Below are 25,823 nucleotides of genomic sequence, written 5' to 3' on the forward strand. Positions count from 1 at the left end.
GGATATGCTTTTATTTACAACTAACCAAATCTGTGAATATGAAACACACTATAAATTCTGTTCAAGATTAAAGTGAGACTATTGTTGCAAACTACATTCTTTACCATGTTCAACGATACTAAGCATCCAATTTATCACTTGTTCATTTCCTCAAGTCCACTGTCTTATGCTTGGACCCTGTAAACTCTAGATGAAACTCAACCATGCAAATCTTTGCCAACTTCTGTGTGGGGACAAATCCGTGTTAACAGCATTGGGTTGGCTGACCAATCAGTGAATAGATTTTGAAAGGACAGAGATCCTCCATGTGCCAAGTTCAGCACACCTAATATAAAACAGCTACAAAGCTTAACATTTCCGCCTTCCATCAGTTATAGAGCATAAGGCATATTCACAACATACTTAACGATCTTTCCTAGAAGAAACTTTCTGAGTAGTTGAACCCATTGTAAACATATACAAACCTTTCAATAGCACAATGGCAGTCCTCCGTGTCTTCAATTTAAATTGAAAACAGATTATAGATAGATGGACTAGAATATTTAAATGCACCCATATCTGATCCAAGAACAAGGCTATGACAAGGAGAAAGGAGAGCAAATAAAGCTAATAGAGAGGCAGCCATGTGTTGTAGAAAAGGAGGAAATAACTCAAATAGAAAATCCACTTGAATAGGTGAAAGAGTAGGCCATGGAAAGAGCAACAGCTTAGCTCAGAACAGGAGCAGAAGTTTGAAATTAAGAGAAAAAAATATTAGAGATTGAACAGATGCAGAACATATGGCGATGTTATACATTACACATTCAAAACGTGAGAAAGGCTTCAGATTAGAAGATGACAATTTTCTTCTATTTTTTTCTTAAAGAAAACAGATTATAACATTCATAAGTTTCACATCCAGTTTAGAAAATTAATAAATTCAAATCTTATGTGTTTACCCCTGAGAAGATCCTTTAAAGTATAATTTATTGACTGGCACTTAGCTGAACCAGCTTTCAAGTATCTGTAATTGGTCTACATGGAGACCAAAGAATAAAACTATACTCTTACCCAGACGTTGATCAATAGAAAGGGATAAAAAATAAAGGCAAAGGAAAAATCAAGGGTTTAAAATATAAGAAAAATCGGAAAAGAGTTCTTTGAACCAGTAGTAGAGCTTTGAAATCTTGAAGAAAGGAAATTAAAAAAGAATGCAAGAGGAATTGTGAGAAAACAATCAAGAGATTAGAAGATCATACTTGCAAGAAATTACTTGGCTTGAAGTATTTGAGAGAAACAGGAACCATCAGTGGAGTCAACATTCTTTATTAACAGGTTATCATACCAGATAAAATATGAAATTATAAATCCATAAATATGGTAGAATTTACAACCCTACACAGAAAGAAAAAAAAACAGAAAGAAATCAAGTCCTGATTCTGAAAGCAATTACAACTCCAGATTGAAGCAAAAAGGGGATAGAAGCAAAAAGTATAAATTATCTACAGGTAAGATTTTCATGAGCAAAATAATATGAAGCAATATACCAGATCAGTGGATACCTTCATATTGGCACATTAGTCCGGGACAAAGTTAAGGTGGGGCTAGATAATTACTTTCAGCAAAATCATGCAATGTGCGATGTGCCCGGGCCCCCCTCATGACCACCCCTGCTAAGTTCTTGCTTCAAGGTCCTTCTAAGTTCATCAGAGTCCTGTAGAAACACTTTGAAAGCAACAATAAATAACTCTAAAATGCAACCCCTCAAAACAAAAATTAAAGCCATTATAGTATAGACCTGTAAAAGTAGCATCATCTGCTTTCAATGGTACCACGCATTGCCAAAGTTTCAACATAAATGGGTCGTGTAGCCCCCATGCGATGAGCACGACTGATTACTTGTTCCTCCATGCTGATCAAATGCAGCATACTGAGTTAGACTTCTTAGGGATAAGAACATTACTGAGTTTAAGAATGAAAAAAGAATAGATTGAGATGCCTTTCAACATAAAGATATGGTATGTTGAATTAGCACATGACCAAACAAAACTGAAACAACATCATATACATGGTAAAACAAGTATACCCAATGACATTTTTACCTTCTGTCCCAGATAGGTTCCATCAAAAATACATGTGTCACAAAACTCAAGTCAAGGCCTAAGGCTGCACTGCCATCCATAAGCAGAGCCATGCAATCTGGATCATGCTGAAAAGTAGTGAGAGACTTCAACTGCAGCAGGAGAAAGAGAATTCAATTCATGAAGACTAAGATAATAAAATAAATAATGAATGAAATACACCAAGACCTTGTTACTTAAATGCATTGGACTGTACATTCCAGCATATTTTATACCAGCACCTGTTAACTGCAGACATCAAATGGTAATCAATGCTTTAATTTTGGAAGCAACATGCAAATTTTTTTTCTCTCTCCCATTTTTAAAGGGGGGGGGGGGGGGGGGGGGGGATTGTTCGGGTGGTACCTGTTGTTCAATTAAATGTATATGCTCAAGAAACTGAGAAATATAACTGGTAGTATCCCATGTGATTTATCACTTGACTCAGAATTGACCTGATGGTGCGCTAGGATATTCTGAATGGCCTTTTTGGTATGACAAAAGAACCTCATCAAGGGGGATCACATTTTCATATCCATCCAGGTAATAACCTAGCTTCTTATTAACCTCTTGTAGAGCCTTCAACTTTTCCACAAGGTATGCAACTTTACTGCTAGAAGTTGCATGCCAATCTGGATCCCAGTTATCCTGAGAAATAACAAAATAACCAGATTAATATCGAAATAAAAGCATTTTCACTCGTACATGTCCACACACGTGTTTTTTTGTGTGAACTGAGTGAGAGATTAGTGAGATCAATGCATGCCTGTTTGTAAGATGGCTGTAATTCTATTAGATCCATGGGAACAGGCCACTTTGGATTAGGGTTTTCTGGATATGGCAATGTATCAGGGTTTCTGCATTTCATAAGGATTACCACAGCCAGGGAGAGTGCATCTTTCACTGTCAAGAGCAACACAATCAAGGCATAAAAGATGCCTACAGGGTGTGATAACTGGTAAACGGCACCATTCTTGGCACCTGAACCCAAAACACATAAACAAGTCATGTCATATTCACACAGAAAATAACTTAACCATAGCACAGAAACAAGGAATTTCAATTTCCACCTGAAGCAGTCACCTCCATTCAAAAGAGAATACTTGATGAAAACATACTCTTCAGAAGCAGGGTCCAGCCCTTGTTCCACTAAAATATCCATTGTTTCCTGGATATCTCGACCAGCAGTTGTCATTTTAATATGTCCAGCCACACAACAAGATAATCTCACATTCCTAATTGTATTACTCCTGAATCTCCATTGTTTTGGGTTCAGAAGTGATTCAACATGAGAGGGATCATTCCAGTCAGCCATCAAAATATTGCGATGAAACTGTAACTACCAGCTCGTTGTAAGTTTTTGCATGTTGTTCGGTAAAATCAAGAAAAATCACATTCTCTATACAAGGAGGAATAGATTGCACATCGATTTTCCTTGCACTAATCATGCATCTACGAAGTAGCTGCAGGAGACGAGCTCTTCCTTCTTCCATCTCTGCTTCAAAAGGCCTGAGGATACCAGCCTCCCCACAATTTTGGTCTTGTCCATAGGCCTGTTCATGAAGAAACTTAAGCATGGGTTGTAGATGAGATACTTGACTGTTGGGCGTATTTGGAGTAGGAGTTCCAGTCAATAGCCACCTATTGGTAGCTGCTAAAGAAATTGCCATCTTCAATTTCTTTGCCAAGCTAAGACTAAAACGAAGTGGTGTGACCTTCATCTAGAATTACTCTAAGCCAGTGGACTTGCATCAGTGGGCTATTCATTTGGGAGCCCCACTCTGCACCTAAACGATTAAAGGTAACGATGACAACATCAAAATCCCAAGCAAAGGTTAGGAGCAGGTGGTTCCATTAGATCAGTCCAAATAAAAATTCGCAGCTGCCCAGGTCTGACATGTTTCACAAAATTTGGTTTCTCCAGTGATCCACTAAATTTGCAGGAACCACTATAAGAGTTGCTCTTTGACAAATATAACCTGGATACATCCAGTGGCTTAGTTAGAGCAATTTGAAGTGCAGTTGTATCGAATGCCAAGCTCCCAGAAAGAGTAGATGGATAGTACCATCTACTTGTACTCCCTTTCAGCCTTTCCAACAAGGCCAAAAGCCTCAAAGATTTTACGGTATCCATAAAAATTTCCAGTCAAACCAGCATCTACCACCGGGAGTCTTAGCCCAACGACTTGCATTTCTGCAAGCTTTTCATTTGAAAGAGTAGCCAACCATGTTAAAGCCTTCTTAGCTTCAGAGTTTATGAGTGTGAAGTGCTTTTTCAGCACATTTCGAAAAAAAACTACGTTGTGCTCCTTACCCTGTGGCATGCCCTTAGTACCAAATCCTGGCAAATCAGTTATGGATCTTTTGTGATCTGAGGATTCCTGAGGAACATAGCAACTCTGATGTAAAAGATCAGCATTCATGCTGCAGAACCATGCAGCAGTAGCATCTAGAAGAATTCCATCAGAGAGCTTTCTCCACTTGCCACATGCATCACACTGCACCCAACTTTCATTTGACTCGGAAAAACCAGAAGTAGCCTCTTTGGATTTCATGTAACTATTGGACAGGCCAGAGAATAAATCAACTTGCTTTCTCATAGAAGCACAAACAAGGCTGCCAGATTTGGAAGTGTGTAGCACCATTTGCTCTTACCTTCTTTTTGTTTGCCGGCAAGGAATTTCTCCCAAAAGCATTCAATAGATCTCTCTTCACACCACTCAAGCTCCTTGTACATCGCATTACATGGGTTGCTGATAATTGATCAGTAAGAGGAGTATGTGTTGATCCATGATATAGTCCAAAGGCTATCCTTCCTCTTTTAAATAAGAAAGTTTCTGATTTATCAGCAGAACTAACTTCTGGTGAGAGCTTGTCATGAGAAAAATTTCCCTGCCCATGCAGACCGATAATTCTCTTCCATGGTGATAAACAGCTACCTCCAGTAAATTTGTCAGAACTAATTTCATAGTAGCCACATTTTTTGTCAGAATGATGTGTATAACACAACCCATCTGCTCCCTCAGGTGGGTCTGCTAACATCCCTTGTGTTTTCAGAATAAGAGAGAGGGTGGTTATTGTCTTCCCTAAACCTGGTTCGTCACAAAACATCCCACCCCGAAAATCAGTGACAGTTGGAACCACTCCAGTTGATATTTCCCCTGAAACAGCATTTAAGTAGAAATTGCATCCGTCTTCAGTTAAAAATTCCATGTACAGAGGATGAGGCAGAACCTCAGGGTTACGTTCCCGATGTAGCATCCACTCAACTGCTGCTTGCTGGTGAGGGTAGAGCTTAAGCTTCATACCTGGCATGATTGGTCTAGCCAAACACCTGAAATGGCAACAAGTGGCAGCCACTCTGAGAAGATCCCGAGGACTAAGTAAGGTGAGCACATTATCCAACACATCATCAGAGAGATCCCAAATACCAGAACCCAAAGAAGGATTTGCAGGATTGATTATGGTAGTATATGTCTTTCCTTCCTTACCAATAGCACGAAAGCTCTTAAAAATTTCATAAAGTTCAAACAACTTTCTTTTAATGGGGTCTGACATACTGCAGTGTGTAGTGCATCCAAGAACATGACAATCAGGATGCTTCCAAATGCTATCATCTCCATGATCCGGTTTCTTCTGATCATGGCAACACGCCAGCAATGAGTTCCGCTCTTTCCAGTCACAACTGCAATTAAAAGTAAGGCATAGAAACACTTTTAGTAGTTGACATTATATGTAAAATACTTCTTGTTTTTTAGAAATTACAAGCTGTTTACAGCTTGGGTGCAGTTATTGTCTCGAGCTTCAAGGTACAAGGGAAAGGGAATTCCCATGACGTCAAAGAAACTAAAATAACATACATCCATAATAAATGCGGTTGATACCATCAATACACTGAAGAATATTGGCATGGATCTAAAATAACAATGCATTACCAATGTTATTCGTGCAATTTCTAACTTGTTCTAGAGAAAACTTACTGCCTTGGTGATGCCACCAAAATGAGCAAAGCCATGAAGATGCCAGCTATGTAATGTTGAAAATAAATAAACAAATGCCAACACTTTAATTGTTTTCTCTACGTTCAACATTTTGGTGCTATTTGAACTATACACTGGTCAGAAATTACCACCAATGGATCTTTTAGCCTGTCTGCAGATCATCCACCCACCTACTCACCTATCCAACCATCCATTAATCCATCTACTATCTATCAATCTATCAACTATCTATCTATTTATCAACTACCTATCTATTTATCAACTACCTATCTTTTAGAGTATAACCAGTATTCAAGCATACTTGATGACCCTCGTTTTAAGTAATTAATTGAGGGTTACCACGGTAACTCAGAATGCTGTGCTCTAAATAAGACAATGAAGAGGTTGAGATTCCTCAAGCTCAAAAACTCATTCAAAATCTTCTCACTTTCTACTCCCTCTCCTTTCAATCAATTTTATTCTCAGGAGTTCTCTCCTCTCTTCTTCTCTTTATTGCAGAATGTAGAGTCTTTACTTTTCCTCTTTTTGACATATGAGATGTAACAAAACTTGGGTAAGAAGGCCCTAGATTTATAATACTATCTATCTCTCCCAATTCATCCACTAATTAAGTCATAAGAGCAAGAACCTATCTTTGTAAGTAAAAATCAGAGAACATAAGCATGCATTCAAATCAATAAATAGAATTTCCACCAATTTAACAGCAACTATCAAGCTTATCCACATATTCTGAAGCTCAAGTTAACTGAAATACAAACCTAAAAACTAAAAACACTCTCAAGAAATGGCAGAGTACATGTTCCCCATACAAGGAACACGCTGCTCAGGAGATAACCAGCACTCTCATTTTGAAAAATAAAAGAAAAAGAAAATAGACTACTAGCAGACAAGAATAGCATTTGGATGAAAATGAGTAATGCACCAATTTATCATTTCACACAGAAAGTGAGGTTCTTATAGCCAAAAGCATCCATTTAAGAAAATTGGGGTCTCTTTCAATGGCTAACAAACACACATGGCTAGGATTCTACAGTCTGCAGGGCAATTTATCACAAAAATACAAGTAAAGATAACAATGAGTCAACCACATTCGTTTTCTGCTGGAATAAAGTGGAGGCACACAATTATGCAAGCCACAATATTCTCAACTACTTTTGTGGATGCTCTTTTGTTCAGTTTAGTTGCCTAGCGTGGATGGGTAATGCATACTGATAAAGTTATCTCCTGTGAATGACTTCAATAGCAGATTGCAAGTTGGAATCTCTTGAAGCAAACCCCATGTTTGGACTGTGTCAAACAATATCAATCATACTAGAAACTGTAAGATAATTATAGTCTATGATCATATCACTGCTCCTATTGCTACTCCAGATCTGTACATGAGATCTCTGCTTCATATGCCTCCCAGATGCCACAAATAATTTCAGGACCGAATCAGTATTATCCAGTCTTGCTTTTCTTTTATGTTTTTTTGGAGGAGGGAAGGGGGGAGGATTGGGTCCATGCATCAGAGTGTAGTTTCCTTCAACTAGTGAGAATCAAAAGTTTTAGATAATTACTTTTCATTCTTCTAATTGGATCTCACCTCTATTTTTCCTAAAAGTCTTCTGATTAGTTCTCAGTAATTCTCTATCAAGAGGAGGGAAAAGTGTTTTCTTCCTTTCGCTAATTAGACGTACACAAAGGAATTGTTAAAGTTTTTCTTCTGGAACGATTTATTTTATCACAACTTTGGAAGTCATTTAAAAGGTCAAAAAGAGTGGGGATTCAGAACCTGCTCCACATACTCTTGCCAACCAATTTGCATCTGTTGATGATTGTCATTCTTAGATATGCCAATTTAATCTTTTAAAATAATTGCGTGGTGAGCATAATCCATATTATATCTCTAGCGTATTAATTCGCAAGAGAAACGCACAATAGGGTAAATAAGTACCAGTCCACATTCTAAATATTTGAAGTATAAAAAAGCAGCACATTACCTTAAATGCCGGAACAAGGAGGCAGCTATCTGTCCAGCTTTAGGAAATTGCCATCCGGACCAGACTGCTATTGGTAGAAACACATCGACCAATATCACAGCTCTTGCTTCCGCATTTCGAAGCAGAACCTCAACGACTCTTGCCTCAATTTCCAGACACTTATTCAACTTCAAAGCGTGAATTTGATGCACGACGCTCAAGCTGTCGCCTACTAGCCCCATTGCCCTCTGCCTATTCCTTGAACCACCCGAAACTCGACTTCTGCTTAAACCGGAGTTGGAGAGAGCAGAAGAATAACGGCCTGCATTCACTTCCTGACCGTTGTCAGGTGTGGCATTATCCCTGGCTTTGATAGGCATGAGCGAGTATAGGCCGTCCTCGGAGCGAAAGCCGACAACAGAACCTTCCCGGAAGAGTGACAAGCGGCTCCCAGCAGTCAAAGCCTCAGAGACGGAATTTCCTAGAATTTGCAGGGGATTCACAGAAAGCACGGCACGAAGGAAGCCACAAAGCTTGTGGTGCTGAAGCTGAAGGTCATGATTCTCAGCCATAGCCTACAGGAGAAACCGAATTTTCTTAGAAATAAGGCTTTCAGGTAATTAATTGGCAACAGCAGGCGATTTTCTTAGAAATAGGGCTTTCAGGTAATTGGCAACAGCAGGATAAGCAAACGCTGTTAGAAAGGAAGAGGCATGGGCGAGGAAGAGCGCGGCTCTGTGACGAAAAAGCGGTTCGACTTCGACACGCTCGATCGTCGATACAAAAGGAGGACGGAAAGCGGGAGTGAGAGTGGAAACGACCAGAACGGCGGCATTGGCATGTGATAGAGCACGACGACTACCTATTACATAGCCGTTCATGTACGAACGTACAATTCGGCGGATGCAAGATTATTAGGTCCAATGAGTAAAGTCAAGGATCCATGGGCGGGTGAATTTCTCATAAAAAATGCAATTCAATCCTCAACATATGCGATATGTACTTGAGAAGAAGAAAAAAAAGTGTCCCAAAGGATTTGTAATGGTCCATAATCCTAAAACAAGTTATTAATTCATTCTCAAAGTTGTTCAATCTACTCTAGTTAAATGAGACTTATGTCAAACCCACAAAGGTCCAAATATAACTCAATTCTACAAAAGTCATTATAAATAGCTAATTCTCTAATAGCCTTTTTGTTTTCAAGTTCTATCTCTAAAGTAAAAAAGAGATTGTGAGTCATGGTGGACCATAACAACATTTGGTGGTAACTTAGTCGAGCCAAAAATCATTAAATAGATAGTTTCTAACGGTAAAAAAATTAGTCATCTGATCAGAAAATGAACCTTTTCTCCCTTAGCAAATGTTGATGAAAACTACGTTAAACAATTATGAGAAAATATTTTAAAAAAAAATTAACTATTGATTACAATGGTAGATCACTTACGTTGTTTAATAGCCTAATCAAACTTGATCGAAACTCAAAAAATAGTTTTCCAAATTTCTATCTAGCATCACTCGATGTATGTTGCTTACAAGTGTGTTTTTGTTGGCTCAAGTTCCAATGTTGTTTTGCTGGCTTGGGCATTCGAACATCGATTGACATCTTGATGCTAGAAATTCTCCAAACTATCATTTCTAGCATTCAAATTTCGATGGGCATTCGAATGTCTAAAAATTTGTAAGTGTGTTTTAAGGCTTCACCATTTGAATGCCATTTGGATATTAGAATGCCCACTAATTTAGGGGTGTCATCGAATCGAGTCAAACCCGAACTTGCCTATGTTCAAGGTGGCATTGATTTAAATATTTCGAACTCAAGCTCGAGTCGAGCCCAGCCTCAAACCTAGCTCGAGCCGAGTTCGAGCTCCAACTTTAGGATTTGGTTTTAATTTAACTGAAATTTATATAGTTGGAGTCCTATATATCTATCTATCTATCTATCTATCTATATATATATATATTGGGAATTACTCTATTTAATAAGTTGGATGGCTTCCATATAGGTCATTTTGACCTTCACAACAATACAAATACAACTCCCTTCTCATAGGGAAATCGTTTTGACCAAATCTGTAAGTGATTAACATTATTCATTCACATCTCTATCATATGTAAAAAAAAAAAATCATAATTTTCCTTTTTTACAAAGATTCTTTTAAGTCAATTCCACCACAAAACAAACAGTTCACTCTTGTTTAAGACAATTTAAGAACTGATAAAGGTATTGTCCAAAGTCAATTCCAACACAAAACAAATAGTTCACACTGTTTTTGCATGAACACTAAATTCTAAAAGACAATTTAATTGATAGAGGACTGCTTACAGTTACAGGCAAGGGTAGCTTCGAACCGAGCTGGCTCGAACTCGGCTTGATTCTGGCTCGGTTCGATTCAGGATACCCAAATCTCGAGCCAAGTTCAAGATCCGGGATCGGCTCGTTTAAATTAACGAGCCGAGCTCGACCGAATCAAGGTTCGACTCAAAATCTAGAGAGTCGACTCGTTAATTTAACGAGCGGCGCAGGATTCGGGGGAGTCGGAACAGAGGAGCGGGACTGGAGCACCGAGCGGAGCGGGAGCGAGAACGAGGGGGGGTGGAAATTCTTCCTCCCCTCGTCACTGTTGAGCCCCTCCGACCGCTGTTGTGGCCGCCTCTGTCGTCGTCGACAGCTGCCTTCTGCCTTTCTATCGCCGCCGCTCGATTTCTTCCCCTTCGTCTGCCTTCGCTTTTGTTTCTGTCGTCGCCACCTCCGTCGCAACCCCCCCATAAAGTGAAAAAAAAAATTCTTAAACTCTCCTTCTTTATGGCTCTTGAAGAAATTAAAAATACATTTTAGTAGAAATAAGTTTATAGGGACTATTAGTGTCTCATTTTTTTGTAAACATTTTTCTAATTGAAAATTCTTTTTAAAAATATCATATAATTTTCTAAGTAAGATTTTCTTGCCAAGATTGGCTAGAAAACCGTATAGAAAATTTTTGAATAAGTATTTGACAGTTGATGTTGTAATACTTTTAGCATGAGGCAATTTTCATAGCAATTTTGTGTTAGACATTTTATTTGATTAAAAATGTATCGATAAGTATAGTAATATATTAGATTGATTATTAACTTTTATTTATTTCCCTAGAAGAGGCAATAAGAAGTCCATTTAACTTTCCCAAGAAAATTTTAAAATATTTCTTGTAATTTTCCAATAAGTCACTAATAGTAATAGGATTTTATTTAAAGGTTTTTTTTGGAAATATGTATAATAGGAAAAACATTTCTAGTTTTTCCTAGAATATAAATTTTCAACTAGCGGCACTAAGGAGGCCATAGTAAATTTATGGCTAGATTCAAAAATTACAAAATAAGCTAGACAACATTTGGAGTAAAAAAATTTAATATTGGTGCGTTCTAATCTATTATTGAAATTTAATTGTGAACCTCCCCTGTAATTCTTTTTTTAAAATGTATGCATAATTTTATATATAATTTATCTGACATATATAGAGTATTAAATGTAGGTTAAGCTCGAACTCAGTTAGAGCTCGATCTCAAACTCGGTTAAAATTATTATGCTTGAGTTCAATTATAATTTTAGGTTCGAGACTAGGGTCGGCTGAGCTCAAGTTCAAAATATTTTAATCATTCGATGCCACCCTTATGCCCAATTTTAAGTAAAGGTCATTCCCAATTTGATGTCAAATGTATGCATAATTTTATATACAATTTATTTGACATGTATTTTTTAAAAAAATTTAAATGTATGTTGGAGCACAAACTCGAGACTTATATTTTTTGAAAAGTTTTAAATGAATGTTGAAGCTCGAGCTCGGCTCGAACTCGGTTAAAATTATTAGGTTCGAGCTTGATAACAATTTTAGGCTCGAGCTCGAGTTCAAAATATTTAAATCAAGCTCGGTTCGAACATAGGCAGGTTCGGACTCGGCTAGTCTCGATGCCACCCCTAGTTACAGGACATATTAGTTTTATGGGGTTAAGAATTACAAAAAAATTGTCGGTTAATTTCAGCGACTAACTAACCAATAGAAAATAAACTTATACCTGCTAAAATAAAATCTCTGACTTCTATTTAATAATCAAACACAAAAAAAAAATCATTGAAATAACGTACCTACTAAAATAGAAGTTGAAATAACTTTCAATTATGCAAAAAACTCTAACAACTTTACGAAATAAATAGAGCTCGAGCCAGATATGAGCCACTAGCCTTACTGTCCTTCTTCTAATTAGTGTTGTTGTCCAAAACCAGCCTTTATTTTATCTGTCTTCATCGTTAGATCATCGTCATCGAACATCAAAATCCCCAAATGTCCATTTAGGGACCACCAAACTGACCAAACCTTTGATCTGAGAGATTGTCAAAAGATGACCACCGTCTTGATCAATGGATTGTTTGGATAAAAAATGGCGGTCGCCCTCGTTCAGGCATCCATAACCCATTAGTGGGTGGCTTTCATTTTGGAAGAAAAGTCAGTGATTTAGCTTGGGAAGACAATAATGAATCTTATCTTGCTTTGCCAGAATGACTTTTCTAGTTTTCTAACTCTTTATCTTTCAGTAGAAAGGAGATAATTATTCCAACTTTTTGTACCTCTAGATTGTGGATTTATTGACTCTCGTGCATGAATTCCGGCCCATCTTCCTCTTCGAAACTTGAACCTCACTTTCTTTTCTTACAATGTGAAGAATATGAATGTCATTTTGATGATTGTTGTGTAAACACAAGCAACAGAATTGGAATTGGGAATCAAGAGCACTGTAAGCGGAAGGAAGAAGATGAGAGAGGAAGAAATCAGAGAAGAACATCGAAGAAAAAGATATAAAATAGACTTAAAAACAAAAAGTTACCTAAACAAGCAGATTTTGGTTCGATTTTTCTCGCCAAGAGCAACTGATTTTCCTCCAATCTTCCTGAGCCCGAAATCCCCATTTCCCTGATTCCCGAGCTCGAAATTGCTGATGTCTACTGCATATCTCCTGCATCGCTGGTTTTTCTTGGGCCCTTGTTAAGTTAATGAATTGGCATGTGAGCTTTTGAACCGAACAATGGTTCGCTCGAGCTTTGTTTGTTAACTTAAACGAGCCCAAACTCGATCTCTAATTCAATTTGAGATCGAGATAAATCGAACCGAACCGAGCCGGAACTGAGCCGATCTCAAGCAGTTGGTGAACCGGCTCGGTTCAATTCCACTCCTACCCACTATTGTTGGGGCACTGCGTTAACTAAAAAGTTTGTCTAAACTCCATTTAAACTACTTGGTTAGTTTACTTGTTTGTTGTTGTCAAAATTAGGTAAAGGGGGGATCTTAAGAGCAACTCATCTAACATTTCTCTTTCTTTTTTTTTTATGATGGCAAACATATTTAAAATTTTAAGCTCATGGTGAAATATGCATGCAATGAATAATCCTATTCTTCTCCTTGAGTATAAACCACTTTAAGCAATTAGATTTCTTTAATTTCTACATAGACTTTACTACTTGGCTCTTTATCCTAATTTTATTTATTTTGCCAAGTGTTAAGTCCACTGAGGAACAAATCTAGAGGAGTGAATAGGTGTGTTAACTTTGTTACTAATTTTTTATTTCTTTTTATTTGAGTTGTGTGTTTTCTCCCTTTTTATGTTTTCTAACTTGCAATCTAGATTTCACTTTCAATACCTATACTAAAAGATAAATCATATAACGTAGGACTTCATAGTAGTTCACAACTCTCTCTGCGGAGTGTTAACCCATTTCCTAGTTGTCTACACCTCAGAGTTAATAGACTATGTTCGAGTTGTCAATTGATATCTATAGTAGATATAGTAGATCACAGTTCAGCCCAATTACAATTTTTCCCATACAAAAACTTAGGCATTCAATTAATTACTACAGACAATTTACAATAGCATACTCTTACATAGATTTACAACTGCAAACTAAACACATCATAGACCCACATAAGGATTTGTAGTAGCTCACTAAGCTACATGCATAGACCCGCATAGGGATTTTGTTAGTAACCAACCAAGTAATTCAGCTTAGACCCACAAAAAGGGTTGTTTAGTAGCTAGACCTTAGCCACAAAGGCTTTTCTCAATAATGTGAGATGAGAAAAGATCTTGACTACACAAGGTTCAATCGATGCTTGCAAGGATTACTTACAATTTAATACAAATAAAATTCTTATTAGATTGAGTTTACAACACAAGCACAACTGAAATGTAGAACCGCTCCTATGTACCTAATTCATATAATAGCCACTAAATAGGTCTTTGTATGAGTGAATTTCAAAATTCAATCTCAAAATAAATATTGGATTGGTTTTTCAAGTTGGAGAAACACATGTAGCTCAATGCAAATGTTGTTTTCATAATTCAAACCCAAAAAACAACTCTAAACAAGGCAATTGGATTTCACAGTAAGAGAGCTCTAATTCAGAGATATTTGACTCAATATGATCAATTGATTTCAAAATACTTGCACATAGATACTTGGATTTTAAAATTTCAGCCACAAATATTTAAAATGATTTAAATACTACTTCAAATCCACCTGCTAAAATGGATAATATGATTTCAAAATAAGAGGAATATTTTGGCAATGATTAAGGTAAAGTAAATAAAGATTTCAAAGTAATAACTTAGAGAGAAAACTTAAATAACAAAAAAAAAAAAAGGTTTACAGAGAAAATTAGTGGTTGTTTGACTTACTAAGGATAATCTAAGTGCATGACAACCATTTAACCCAATAAGAGGGAGAAAGCTTTCTATTTATATTTGTCCACTCCATATGTTCAAATGACCATGACAATGAAGGTCATAAGAGAAAAAAAAAAAAAAAAGGAAATCCTTGCACTATCAAGAGGACCCTTCAACCAAATATACACCATCCAATTGCTTGAGAGAGTGAAAGCTCTCTTTTAGAGTTGTTCACTCAAATGCTTAAACAACTAGCTTAATGAAGGTAAAAAAATTTGAGAAAACAAGCCCCGCCAAAAAGATTGTTAAACCATATAGATAACATATGAATGAACATGAGAGAGAAATGACTCTATTAGAATTCATCTAGCTAACCATCCGAAGGGATTAAAGGAAAGGAAAAAGGGCAATGCAGGAAAACTATGCAGATAGTTAGAAAGTGTTCAAACAGATTAGTCTAGAAAATGTCATGGGAGAAAATTTAAAACTTTGATTCGACCACTACAGGTCTCCAAGATTTATAACTGACCTGTAATTGTGACTACTAGTGCAAAATGTTAATTTTATTTGCTTAGCTTAATCATTTCTCCTTTTCTTGGGCTACCCTTTTCATTTTTGACACCAAAATCAATGATTGAACATGGTTAGGATGAAGCGCACAGTGAGGAAAGATCCTCCTCCAAGTGAAGAAGAGTTTTGTGAAGAAATGCCTAAGTGGAGAGATCATTTCCGGTCAAGGAATCAAATTAGTAAGTTCTTAAAGTCTTTTGCTTCCAAGGGTATGGTTGAGCCCATTGGGCTCGACCTTGGATTTTGAAGTAGAGAGGTATGAAGTTTTGAGGAGGCCTTTAGGCCATATATGAATCTATTTGAGTGTTAAAGCCCAATGTATCCTGTTGGAAGATAGGGCCCAAGCCCACATGACCAAGGAATGCCCATATATCCAAGTGTATTAGAAGATGGGCCCAAACCCATATGACCAAAGAAGACCCATGCATCCAAGAGATATAGAAGATGGGCCCAAGGCCCATAGATCAAAGAGAAGGCCCATAGGCCCACATACAATGATGTCATGATGGTAAATAAAGGGTCATCTCATACAGATGGCATTGATATAATTAGGTTAAAGTTCCAAGGTTAAACCCTAAACCCTAAGTTTAGGGGCATTATTGTAATACAATAGTTTCATTAATCTATAAATAGAGCTTCAGGGAGAGGGTTAGGAAATCAAGTCCATAACCTTTTCTTCCTCTGGTTTTCTCCTAATGGGTCTCTCTCCCTTTTTCTCCATGAACTAATTCATGGAGTTCTGAAAATCAATATATCCCACATTGGTAAAAGTTTTATACTCAAATTTGGAATTTGAAGAAACTTCACTAGGAACCCTCATGATCACCTCCTATGAGAAGAAGATTCCCATTGCCATCTATTTAGAAGACATCAATTGGATGTTTTGGGAATCTCCACCGATGGACTGAAGATATCAAGGAGATTTGTTGACAAGATATGCCACTTGACTATCCTCAAAACATCCAGGATGTCATCTCCTTGGTATTTTGCTAGATAGTCATAAATTCCTACAAGATCAAAATTAAGGATCTCAACATGGAACTACGATTTTTTTATAGAAATTATGACCTATATCCTCAATCTGATGAAGAGCACATTCTCCCGACTAACAATGACTGATACCTTTTGGTTGTGAGCGATCATGCACCACATGACAATCGACTTTGGGTACTTCATGGGTTATAGGATGTCAGCCATATCATGAAGCACTTAGGTCGATCGGTTTCCATTTAGGCAATAGATCACCATCATTCTTCATATCTTCGGGGTTGACTTTACTGATGAAGAGAGTGTAGATACTATGAAGAAGATGAGCATTTGAGAAAGAAAGGTTGGAAATTTTGGGTTTTCCAAGTGAAGAAGTGGATGGGTTCCCAAGGATACCATTGGAAAACTTCAACTCACGAAGAAGGCTCAGAAGATGAACCAAGCTTGGATTGGTCTCAAGGAGAGCAACATGAATTTGTCAGGAGGAAGAGGATTGATGCTACTTCCTCATCCAATTGACTCCAAAGGCAAGAGGATGTCATAGAAGAATTCAAGGTTAGGCAGCAAGAGCTAAAGGAGGGCCAACTTGAGCTTTTGTCCTTTCTTCATATCATCCTCAGCCACCTTGCACCTCCTCCACCAGAGTATTAGGTTGACCTAGAGTTGATTTATGTAATTTTTTACTTATTTATATGTAATCAACTCAATTTTGTACTAAATTGATTATTTAAGAAATGAATGGTCTAGAGCCATTTTCGCTTCACTTTGTATATCTTTTTGTTTATGACTAAAAGGGGGAGAAATAACGAAAAAAAAATTTGAGGGGAGCTAGCTAAAAATTTAATTCAATCACTTGAATAATTTTAATGGCCCTGACACATATAGTAAATGTTATTTTTAGTTTTTCCTATGTTAGGTTTTGTCATTATAAAAAAAGGGGAGATTGTTGACCTAGAGTTGACTCACATCCATATTTTGATGATAACATAACTTAATGTTGCTAACAATTATAAATTTAGCATTTCAAATGATTTTCTTTCAAGAGATAAAAAATCGGAGTCTTTATAAAAGAACCAACATATGCATCTCAAGACCTTAAGCTCTATCGATGCGTCAAGTCATCTTGAAGAAGCACTTACACGTGAATGTGTAACAAAGCAAACCCAAAAATTCAAATTTGATGTGCAAATGACATTTTTTGAGCTTCAGGGCATATTTCATCCACATCATTGTTTTATCGATGCATATCAAAGTTCTAAACATGTTAGAATCACTTAGGAAAGTTTTTTATCATGCTTTGAAGACTAGATTAGAAAACTAGCACTGGCATGAACAATCTTACCTGCTAATGAGTGATCATCCAGAATGCAACCTGACAAACATATAAAGCATGATCGATCAATCATGGTGTTTCATCAATCAAACAAAACTTTGCTAGAATGCACTATAGAGCATAGTAAGTCATACCTATAGTCTTGATTGACCATCCAGAAGTGTGCCAAAGAGGGAAACAAAGCATGATCGATCATACACAATTTATTGATCGATCATACTTAAGTTTGCATAGCTAGAGCGTCAATGCAAAATCAATCGGTCGGGGTAGACTTATTGATCAACTTAAGTTTTCTAATAAGCCAGATAGGCATTGATCGATCAATTAGCCTATTGTTTGACAAAAATATAGTTATTACATAAGATTGATTGATCATACTTTCACATTAATTGATCATTGTGCTATCAACTTTTTTGCAAATAGCCAAATAACTACTAGTTTGGCTTAGGAAAGTTATAAATGCCCCCACTAAACGTGCCTTAGAGATATTATCAAGCATTTATTTACAAACTTATTGTATTCGTGCTTCAAAGTTGGAGGCTTGGAAATTCCAAAGGAGAAGGTTGTGTCTCCATCAAAATCAAGGGTATAAGTTTTTTTTTATTAGTACTTTTATCTTTTATTTCATAGGTTGGTATAGAGCCTTTAATTATAGATAGAAGAGTTTGCTAGAGCTAGAATCTAGATCATAAATCTCAAGTCAGATTGTTGTAATTGTGTATTTGAGCATAAACGTGGCTTAAAAGAAAGCCAAAATTTCTTTTGTACAAATTCTAGCTAATAGAGCTAATTAGTGGAATTTTCCAAGTAAGGGCCCTTGGGTGGTGAATACAACTAAGGGAACATTGATAACAAAACATCTTTGTGTTATTTTGTGGTGTGTGTATTTTTATTTTTCATATTTTCTTTAATTTTAAATTGGCACACTAAGTTTAAATTTGTAAAAACTAAACTCGATCTCTCCCCCCTCTTGAGAGGCCACCTGGGCCAACAAGAAGATTACCCATTAATTATTCTAAGGTGATAGTCTAGACTATTCTAATGTCATTAATGGTTGTCATCTAGGGCATCCATTCCTTAATCTAAGGACTTAGTCCACTTTTTGTTTCCCAATGTATGTAGACTCAAGTAGAGCAAGTCTACTCACAATTATTTTAAATCTCTCACTCATACTCTCCATGGACTCACCAAGTTTTACCTTAGAGTTTCTATATTCACTAAGGATAATGTTCACCAAAGTTGCTTTCTCTTTAAAGGTACCCTCATGGGTTACTTCAAGTTTGTCTCACACTTGATTGACACTAGATGCACCAATTGCTCTTGAATACTTTGTAGCTCTCAAGGAGAACTAAAGCATATTCAATGCTTTGTGATTTAAAGACACCTTTTCTTCATCAATGTACACACAAACTTCTTTCTGTACTTCCTTTTATCCTTATTTCTTCACAGGAATGAAGGGTCCTTTGGGGGTGAGTTCTCAAAGGTAAAAGTCAAATCTTAGTAGAAAATGTTTATCCTATATTTCCACTAGGTATAATTGTTTTCATCAAGCAAGGGAAGTGGTAGAAATGTTGACGTGAAAAGGCTTGGAAGTTTCTTGAGCTATCCATAAGTGGATCTTTAATACTCAACTTGAAACCATGCAAATCGGAGTATACATTCTCTTATACCACTTGATAGATCCTATAAGGAAAAACTTTGTACAAGGGGCGGGGGAGGGAGGGTGTGGATAGGTTTATCAAATTTTATTGGCTAATTCAAAATTTTACTCTAACAGTCAACACGCAAGTAAATGAACCATGCAATGAAATAAACTATCTACTGATGCATCCAAAAGAATCACAACTATTTTAATAATGGTTCACAACTTTCTATTCAGATTGGTCATCCACTCTAAAGGTGTTTGAACATTAGAGTTAATTTATTATGTTCAATAGCATAATGACATCTACAACAACAAACCACAAAGGTCTAATTATAGCATTTGATCACTCTTGGAACCGATGGTCAGTAGCAACAAGGCACAACCACCTAGACCCACATTTTGATTTTTAACTACCTATCAACTAATCCAAACTTAATTGATAGGTTTACACATGCAAATATTACTAGCGAGTTGGACTTACAATTTCAAAAGCCATTGACCAAAGAGCAAAATATTTATTATGTTTTTACTTTGGAATCTTATATGCTTAACATGATTCTTGCTAGATTCTCATGGCATTGCTTTGATATCATCAAATTTGTTCTAGCAAGTAAATTTGAGTGGCATTTGTATGATTTGAAACTGTTTGGGGCATTTAAAAAGGGGCTACTGCACAAAATTGATTGGTTGGGGGGTGGGGGGGGGGGGGGGGGGGGGGGGGGGGGAGGGGGGGAGGGATTTTCAAAATTTGTTCATCATTGAAATTATATTTTTGTAATATTCTGATTGGGCTTGATCTAGTAAATCTAAATACTAAAATTTAGATCGTTGACTAGTGTGGTTGTATTGTGACATCATATTTAGTTCAGGTGCCTAGTTTGATATTCTCACATTTGACCCCATCCATTTTATCGAGTTTTGTAGAATTTAGGACTCCTTCATAACGATCTCGAGCCAAAGAGGGAGAGGAGGAGGAGGAGGAGAAAAAGAGAAGAAGAGAGAAAGGTGAGAGTTTAGATATCAACTTCCAAGAGAAGGGAGAGGAGAGTTTGGACGAATTTGAGAAGAGAGGAGAAAACTTTATGCTCTACCTCTTAGCCAAGGGCTTCTATTTATAGTTTTTTTACAATGCCTTTAGGGCTACAACATTATAAGAGAAGAGAATAAATAAATAAGTAAATACATCTTCATGCCATCTTTATGAAAAATCTTCTTATTTACCAATATGCCACCTCTTGGATGTGGGGGCTTAAGACCCCCTTCTAACACTCCCCCTCAACTTGGAGGAAAAAAATATCATAAATACCCAACTTGCCACATATAAAAGATAGGATCTTAGACGTAACCAGTTTAGTAAGAATATTCGCTACTTGCTCTTGTGAGGAAACATGTTTAAGGGAGATTATACCCGCTTGAAATTTCTCTCATATAAAGTGGCAGTCTACCTCAATGTGTTTGGTCCTTTCATGGAAGACTAAATTCGAAGTGATATGAATAACTGCTTGGTTATCACAATATAAACCCATAGAATCTCCTTTAGAAAATCCTATTTCGGTAAAAAGGGACCTGATCCATAGGACTTCACTGACTGTGTGAGACAAAACCCTATATTCTACTTTTGCATTAGATCTCGCAACCACATTTTTCTTCTTGCTTCTCCATGTAACCAGGTTCTCTCCAATAAGAGTGCAATATCCAAAAGTGGACTTCCTGTCATCAGGTGATCCAGCCCAATCTGCTTGTAAGAAACCTTCTAAGTTGAAGTGGCCATTTTTCTGATAAAGCAATCCTCTTCTTAGGGCTCCTTTTAAGTATCGTAATAAACTTTCCAAGGCTTGACAATGGGTAAGTTGTGGTTTATGATGTACTGACTCACCATACTTACAGTATATGATATGTCTGTTCAAGTTACCGTGAGGTAGATAAGTTTGCCCACAAGTCTTTGATATTTGCCAATAACAATATCTTCTCCAGAACTTGCACATAATTTAATATTCACATCCATAGGTGTGTCAGCTAGGTGGCACCCCATCATTCCTATTTCTTCGAGGAAGTCCAAGACATACTTCCTCTAAGATAATATTATCCCATACTTGGACTGAAGAACTTTTATGCCTAGAAAATAATTTAGAAGTCCAAGATCTTTAGTTTTAAATTCATAATATTTCATGTTTTTTACTTCTTGTATGCTATTCACATCATTGCCAGTTAAAACAATATCATCAACATACACAACCAATAATATCTTTCATTTTGAGGTATATTTAATAAATATTGAATGATCCATTGAGCGCCGACGAAATCCAAACCGTAGTAGTGCTTGGCTAAATTTATCAAACCAGACCCAAGGGGGCTGTTTAAGCCCAAATAAGGATTTCTTTAAGTGGCGTACAGACTCCCCCTCAACCACAAAACCAGGTGGTTGAATCATATAAATTTTCTCGCATATAACACCATTTAAGAAATCATTTTGACATCGAGTTGATAAAAGGGCCATGAAGAGTTAGTGGTAAGCGATAATAGGATATGTACCGAATTTAACTTGGCAACAGGAGAGAAAGTTTCCTCATAATCCACTCCATAACATTGAGTGTACCCTTTAGCAACGAGGCGGGCTTTAAGGCGAGCAACAGACCCATCCGAATTATGTTTGATGACAAAAACCCATTTAAGACCCACCGGTTTCTTACTTGTGAGAAGCGGTGCTAAGTTCCATGTGTGATTTTCATATAAGGCTTGCATTTCCTCATCCATAGCCATCTTCTATCCTAGATATATTAGGGCCTCCAAATAGGATTACGGAATATAGATGGAAGAAAGAGATGCAAGGAATTGATAACATGCGGAAGACAAATGATGGTGAGACATAAAGTTGGATATAGGATGAGAAGTATTACAAGTATGAGGTTTTTTTCTTATAGCAATGGGTTGAGTATCAAACTGTGGACCAAATGGAATAGGGGAAGGACTTACCTCGATAGGCTCCGAAACCACAGGTGTGGTGTCGGTCGATACTTCAGGGGACGGAGTAATATCGGCATTAAAGGGCACAAATGGACAAGGAGTGATAGGAGGCAACGACAAACTCGAATGAGCTTCATTCGAGGAATAGAATGTAGTGTTTTAAAAAAATGGTCACATCGCTAGACACTAGTAACCGTTGATGGGTAGGATTGTTATAGACATAATCTTTTTGGGTGCGAGAGTAACCCATGAAAATGCACTTCGTAGAGCTAGGAGAAAATTTAATTTTCTGAGGAAATGTGATATGGACAAAACAATCAAACCCAAAAACCTTTTCGGGAAGATAAAATGGGTCTTCCCTAGGAAATAATACAGAATATGAAGTCTTATGACTACCTTCCTCTATTATAAATAGAGGTTCATGTACTCTGATTAGAACAAGCCAATAAAATATTTTTCTTTTCCATAAATTCAACATGGTATCGGAGCAGTTCTATGAGTTGACATGGTCAACCCACAAAGGTAATGTGATCCTTTTCTCTAAACCGTAAACCCTACGTCTAGGTTCGTAGTTATTTTTTTAATCCCTACATCTGTAGTTATCTTTGTGATTTTCACCTATATACTGAGATTTTAATATTACAATTTATATATTGACGAAAAAATATTTGAGTCTACTTTCCTAGGAAAATGTCTTTTTCCAATCGGAGTTATCTATAGAGAGATATCAATATTTTAATAAGCAAAGGTCAGATTGCAAAAGAGGTTTGAGTAGGAGCAGAAACCTTAAGCTTCCGAGGTATTTTATGCTCTCAAGAACTAAACTTTATATGGAGAAATATATATCCAAAGAAATATCTATAAGTCTATTCTTTTACCTATTCAACCAATTTATTTATTTGAGTTATCTACAACGAGAAATCTATATTTGAAGAAGCAAAGTTAGATTTCAAAAGAGGTTCGAGCAGCAGCAAAAAACTTCAACTTCCGAGGTATTTTATGCTATCAAGAATGAGACTTTATAAGGAGAATTATATATAAAACGAAATATATGTAAGTCTATTTTCTTACCTATTCCAAAAACTCTCGGTATGAGTTTTTTATAAGGAGATATTGATCTTGGAAGAGTTAATGGTCATTATGGAAAAAAAGGAAAAATAGTACTTAGTTCGGCCAAATGACAGAGACCGAAATTTATAAGATTATTTATCTTCTGATAATTATATTTTATGAAGAGAAGTTATACTTGGATGAAATTTATTTAATTCTATTTTCATAAGGAGAAAATTTCATATCATTCTGATATATTTAAAATTATATTCGCATTGGAAGAATCAAAGGTCATGCTGGTATTCTGATGTATTGAAAAATACGAATTTATGCTCTTTGTTTTGCATCACTATTTGAGTTGCTATATCAGGAAAATATCTCACTTCTCCCTGGTTTAAGGGTTTATTACTACATCTTTGTTATTTGGGTTTACTGCTGCATCTATGATATTTGGATCAAGTTGGGATCACTACCATTACGTCCTAGCTTGAGGGGGAGAACTAGAAGAAGTACAAGAAAGAGATATTTTATTCATATATTGTGGATAAGTTTATGTGACCAAAATATTCAAGAAAGGGGGAGCACAAAAGATGAAGCTCATCCATCAAATAAAAAATATTTACATCAGATTATGATTATTTCACCGGTCCTTCTACAAGGTTTATTATTTTGGTTTGTGTTATATATGTTGGAAGATGGGCGTGTTACATTACAACTGTTGTTATTATGTCTCTTTGAATGAGACATTATTATTGAAGAAGAGGTGGCCTCAGTACCTTTTCTCATACCATAATTTATTTGACTCTCGAAAATATCATGGTTGGGACACCTTGAGAATCAGTGCCCGAATTGGGATACCTTGATAAATTTAACTTTTAAAATATCACGGTTCAGATACCATGAGAGTAAGTGTCCGAATTGGGACACCATTATAAATAAACCCACAACGCCCCCCTTCACCCCTGTAATGGCTTTTATTACTCCTACCACTTGAGAGTCGTTGTCCTGTGGAGGGACACGGTGGTGGATACTTCAGAGTAATGCCGATAGACACACTACCTATAGAAGACGGAGTGTGCCCTACATCCAGCATTAGGACTGAAGTATGGAGCAGTATCTTTCCGGCTAGGAGTGATTTTTACTCTCAGTTATATTATGCCAACAGGGCCTCATGGAAGGACGTAACAGCGTGAGGAGGAGTATTAGAAGTTGAAGGCATATTGGAAGATGTGCCATTTTATACAAAAATGTTCTATACATCATTTGCAGCAAGTTGGGAGTTCATGATGTTCTCTCACCCCCAGCTTGAGGAGGAGTGTTGGAAGATGGGCTCTAGCCCACACGACCAAGGAAGGCCAACATATCTAAGAGTATTATAAGATGGGCCACACGACCAAGAAAGGCCCACAAGATGGGCCAAAGCCCATAAGTAGGACCCACCATGATTACCATGAGCTGATATCCTTATCACATAAGTTAGAAGATCAAGAAGGACTCACAAATGCATCTTTATCTTATGGTCACATCCTAGAAGAGTTCTAGTTTGAGTTATATTTGTCTTTTATCTATATTGTGTTATTTAATTATGCTAGTACTTATCTTTAAGTGTTAGAGTTTGGGTGTAATTGGGACAAAAGTAGTTTTATTATAATTGGACTCTACTACATTCCTCTATTATAAATAGAGGTTCATGTACTCTGATTACAACAAGTCAATGAAGTATTTCACTTTTTCATAAATTCAACAATGAGTTTAGGCTTGACTGCCTAGGGTGTTGCTAAAAATCCCTTTGGAATCCTAGTGTGTTATTGTAGACAAAGTGAGACTGTGTTATTGTAAGTTGGCCGGAGTAATAAATTGAGTAGTGTAAGTCCCTATGTGGTAGCATTGTGAAGAGAGAAATTTAAAGCATGAAATTAATTATACCAAGGAAGAAATAGTGAACTGTTGATTTCTAGGAGAGAATAAGAAGAGGAAAAGAAGAGAGAAGAAAGGAATTGTAGCTCCTGGGAGAGCGGAGAGAAGATATCATGAGAGAGCGAGAGAGAGAATGGACGAATTCCAAGAGTGGAATGAGGCTCAAGTGGCTAGAGTTTGATGCTCTCCCCTAGGTCCATTGGGCTCTATTTATAGTTGTGGAGAGATGTTTACTACGGCAACAGTACCATTAGGGCTATATCTCTTAAGACGAACACTACAAGAAAATGGGTTTACCAACAAAAAACCCAATAGCGAATTTAATTTCGCTGGGAGAAGTACACTTATGTCAGCAAATCTCAAAAATTCGCTAGGAGAGCTCTTCCTGTGAATTTTTCAGGTTCCTAGGAAAAGCTTCTAGCAACGAATTTAACAAATTTGATGTGAGAAAGTGCAAAGCTCCCAGTGAATTTAACAATACACTATGAAAGTTCTAAACCTTTCTCGGTAAATTTTTTAATTCGGTGGAAAATATACTTTTCCTTTTAATTGTTCCATTTACTTCTTTTTTTCCTTTTCTACCTCCTCTTTTTTCCTAGTTTTGCT

At 36.8% G+C, this 25,823-nt stretch overlaps 1 pseudogene; it reads right to left on the reverse strand.

Annotated features, from left to right (window-relative positions):
- Positions 1–1,380: 1,380 nt before the first annotated feature.
- LOC137956598 (F-box protein At3g54460-like) lies at positions 1,381–8,886 on the reverse strand (annotated as a pseudogene).
- Between the last annotated feature and the right edge of the window lie 16,937 nt (positions 8,887–25,823).

Source organism: Aristolochia californica, unplaced genomic scaffold (genome assembly GCF_029961685.1).
Source record: "Aristolochia californica isolate CCGP_79_NKW_82.1479 unplaced genomic scaffold, dmAriCali1.0.hap1 SCAF_2, whole genome shotgun sequence".
NCBI lineage: Eukaryota > Viridiplantae > Streptophyta > Magnoliopsida > Piperales > Aristolochiaceae > Aristolochia > Aristolochia californica.